A 4,394-nucleotide genomic window follows, 5' to 3' on the forward strand; every position below is an offset into this window, starting at 1 on the left:
AAATCATCCTCAATGTTACAAAACGTTATAAAATCGTTCTTTTTACTTTAATTTTATTTTTTACCAAATTACCCTTAATAATTAATATAAATAATAAAAATAATATTAAAAAATAAAAACAAACCCTTCTCCCCTCCACCTGCACCCCCACTCCCTTATCTCTTCCCTTTCTTTTCTCCCCATCTAACCAGAAAATCTGACAACAAACTCAGATTATGCAATACAAACAGAAATTCTAGTTCACACAGGAGAAGAAGAAGAAGATGATGATGATGAAGAAGACACAGAAGAAGAATCAGATTTCTGTTTCCTAGTCCAACCACAATAGCAACAAGCAAAATCAACAGAAATGATGTAAACCTCGCTAAAAATGGTAAATAATTAGTTAATAAATTGCATTTTAATTCAGAAAATTAAAAATGTAAAACTAATATCAAAATAGGATAGAGCTCGTTGAAACGAGAATTTTGATACCAATTTCAAAAAATTTGGCCCAAAATTAGGTCAGACCGATTGAACCGGATCCAAAATAGGCCCAAGGTCCAACCGAACCCAACCCATTAAAGAGGCACAGCTTCTTATTTCCCTTCTTCTTCATTATTCATGCCAGGAAACATTTCATTGGGGAAGAAGAACACAAGCAAAATCCTAACCCTCACTTTAATTTCAAACCCATGTAACTTTTGATCCGGAGCTCCGATTGACGAATCGTTTGCGACCACGCGTTCACCGCGATGAGCTCTATGAAACTCATTAAACAATTTGGTAGGTAACTCACTGCTCTCTTCTCAGCCAGCTTCCCCTAATTCCGAAAATTCATGAACAATTATGTTGAAAATTGTTTGATTTTTGTGTTCTAGGCTCAAGTTAACTTCCGGAACTTGTGGGCTCAAGTTATTGAGTATATGGGTATGGTAAGAACACCCTAAACTTAGCTCAACCTTGTTTTTGGTAATAGAAAACTGAATTGAAACATGTATATGTGTATTAAGTGTAGGTTAAGTGGGTGTTTATGCATTGGATTTGAATTGGGATTACTTGGAGGTTCGTTGGTGACCAAGACTTGTTTTGGGGCTATTTGATTGAGCTTGAAGGGGCTGTAATTGTGTGTTGTGAGGCTGCCTTGGTGAATTAAGTGATCGGCCAAGGTATGGTTTAAGTTTTGCACGTTTAATATTTACGGTATTGTGAAAACTTAGGTTAGAAGAACCATATGATAAGTTGAATTGTTTGTTGTATTTAATGATTAGCCTTGTAATGTTGTTGGAATAGATTTGTTGATGGATATATATTGGAATTATGAGGTGTGGAAGTTATTAATGATGTGCTCTTATATTTATTTATGATGGATTAGGATTGGTGTTTGTTAATAAGAATGTAGAGTTGTGTTGTGGTGGTATTGCATATGCTGTAACTAATTATGTAATGATCGGAATTGCATGAGACTAAGTTTGGGATAAACTTGGGAATATAAGGAACTAAACTGAAAAATTTGGGACCTTTTTGTTAAATATACAATTTACGGCAAATTTTTAAAGTTAGGTTGTTAAATCTGTCCAGCAGCAGAAAAGGCCAAATAGGGCAGCAACTTATTTGTCTTGCTGTGACTTCTACGAATTGAGTTTTAGAGCAAAACTAATTTTGTTATAAAATTTGATTATCTTTATTTATTGCTCTAAAACTTTAGAATTTTAAGAGTTAAGGATTTGGAGTTGTGAATTTTTGAATATTGGTGGTCAAAGCTGAAAAGAAACAGATTTCAGCAAGTTATGCACTAACTTCCAATGCTTATAACTCTTAGAATTGAACAGAAATTGGGTTGCAACCAAGACACACTTGTTCTTGGATGAGCTAGGAGTTCCCAAACCAAAATTTAGCTTAATTGGAGTTTTGTAATAAAAGTTATTCAAATTGAAAGGTACTAAGCTTGTTGGTTTCTAAAACAGATTTTGACTCATTTTTACTTAACTTTCAGGTAATGTAACTTCTTCATTAAAAATGGTATTAATTCAAAACTAATTGAGAAAGAAACCTGGATGAGTAAAGTTTAACTGCATTAATTTTTAAAGTCATTGGATTTAACTTGGATTTTATATTGAATTTTGAATATCACATGCTACTGCTGTTTTTCTGGTTTTATGCACTGCAGAGCATTCACGGTTTTTCTTTTATTCCTGAGACTAGAGAAATTAGAAAATTATGATCTTTTATTTGTTAGAAAGCTTATTTCAAGATGAACATCTGAACATAAAGTTTGCACAATTCTGAGTTCATTTGTTATATTAAAAACAGAAAAGAAAATAGAGTGTCGAGGATGTCTTAGTGATAGTCATGGGTCCGAGAAGTCAAAGATTAATCTTCGTGTTATGTGATTGATTTAATGTTAGAGTTGGGTTGATTTTAAGATTATTCAATATTAAAGAGGTTGAAAAGAGTTTGATAAATGGTTTGGTCGGGACCCAAAAAGGGTAAACGTGATGAATTATAAGAGAATGATGTGAAAGCTAAATGAATACATGTTGTTATGGCTATAAAGAACGAATGTAAGGAAATGATGATGATAAATGATGATATTTGGGAATGACTGTGTGTGGCCGAAATGGTCGATATGGCAAGTTGAGGACGGAAGTTTCCTCTCTTATCGTGATGCAGATGTGGGGAAGGTGGAAAGGCACTCTCCTTTGTATTGTTTCCCCCACATTCTTCTCTGGTTGCAAGGTGGAAAGGTACACTCCTTCGATGTAGAAAGGCACTCTCCTTTGTATATCCTCCAGGAGAAGGTGGAAAGGCACACTTCTTCGATGTGGAAAGGTACCCTCCTTCGTTTATGATCCTCCTGGAGATGCGCAACCTAGAGACTAATGTCTGGGTTAGCTACCAGATGTGTCGAGTTCTGGCAAAATAACCGACATGTGAGCTCACGCCCAGTAGGATAGACATTCATCATATGCATATGTGTGCTTTGCTTGCTATGCCTTATTTGGGAATGCCTAATTGATAGATATCACTTGCTACTTGCATATTTACTACTTGTATTATCTGTTCATTACTTGTGCTTGAACTTGTTTGGTTGTTTGTTCCTGTTGCATTATGGATAACGGAGGGATGGAGGAAATGAAAAAATGGTTTGGTGATAGGTGTGGATTGAAATTGAGTCAGTTAGGTGGATTTAGAATACCTACTCCTATTTATGTTTTTGTTTAGTAATTAAGTTGAATAATGAAGTTCTAGGATTGCCTATGGCATTCTCAGGACCTTATTTATTATATGCGTGGCACTTTTACCATGCTGAAAACCTCCGGTTCTCATTCCATGTTGTATTGTTGTTTTTCAAATGCAGGTCGAGAGGCTCCTCGCTAGGCGTCTGGATACTGGAAAGTGAAGTAGTCCTTGGGTTTATTTTGGCTTCTGGCTATATATATATGTATATATATGTTTAGCTTACTCTCCAAGTAACTTATGTATGCTGCTCCTCTTAGAGGTTGAGGAAGAGATAGGAGTTATTTTGATATTATAGTGTATTTTGGGATATTTTGAGAACACTTATGTATGTTTATATGTATATATATACCCTCTGGCCAGCCTTAGCTTCGCAGGCTGAGTCAGAGGCTAGTTATGCTGCTTCCTTGGTTGTCCTTTATTCTTTTGCTTATCTTTATCATGTTCCTATTAGGTTTCTTAGCACGCAAGTAATCCTTTCCTGCAAGTTATAGTTACAAATATGCGGTGCCACAATTTCAGCAACAACAACAAAATTCATGCCAAACTTCAAAAATCATGGATGCAGAAGAAAAAGAACTCGATGCAAACTCAGATTCAACAAATAATTCCACAACAAATTTGTAGAATGTATCAACAATTTTAGATCCAGATTTTCAATTCTACATCCAAACAAAACCGCATCAGAGATATCTTCTTCCAGGAACAAGTTCAATCGATTTGAACACACAAGTAACCCGAATTTCAATTCTGCAATCAGATTTTCTGATTCAACGACCAACTTACCTGTATGCCGGAACGCAACCTTTGGATGCTGGTGGTCGTCCGTGGCGGCGAACAAATCCGGTCGAGGACGAAGCAGCGGCAGATCTGACAATAGGTAGCGGTGCCGAGGACGGCACCTCCGTGAAGGGGGAGCTCGCGATGTCCTGGGTTGACGGAGTGGCAGCAGCAACCAGCACTGGAGATCCTCGAAGGTGTGACGGAGGGTTCTGGCGCGTTTCTCTGATTTTGGCAAGACCAGCTCCACTCCTTGCGGTGGTCTTCCCTTAGGATCTCGAAGAGGAGGATCGAACGACAAAGAAACATGTGGCGGTGGCGTTTCCAGGAAATTGCGATAGAGCACGAGACAACGGCGAGTTGCTACAGCTAGCAGTGGATTCTGCAACGGATGG

At 37.2% G+C, this 4,394-nt stretch overlaps 1 long non-coding RNA gene across 2 annotated transcripts; it reads left to right on the forward strand.

Annotated features, from left to right (window-relative positions):
* Nucleotides 1–608: 608 nt before the first annotated feature.
* Nucleotides 609–3,564, forward strand: LOC127741402 (uncharacterized). 2 transcript variants are annotated; one of them, XR_008002372.1, is made up of 4 exons: nt 609–765; nt 861–914; nt 998–1,148; nt 3,341–3,564. It is a non-coding gene; the product is annotated as an uncharacterized LOC127741402 (long non-coding RNA). The 2 variants fall into 2 exon arrangements; XR_008002373.1 differs by having other exon boundaries at nt 861–909.
* The last annotated feature ends 830 nt before the right edge of the window (nt 3,565–4,394 follow it).

The sequence above is a fragment of the Arachis duranensis genome, chromosome 9 (genome assembly GCF_000817695.3).
Source record: "Arachis duranensis cultivar V14167 chromosome 9, aradu.V14167.gnm2.J7QH, whole genome shotgun sequence".
Taxonomy (NCBI): domain Eukaryota; kingdom Viridiplantae; phylum Streptophyta; class Magnoliopsida; order Fabales; family Fabaceae; genus Arachis; species Arachis duranensis.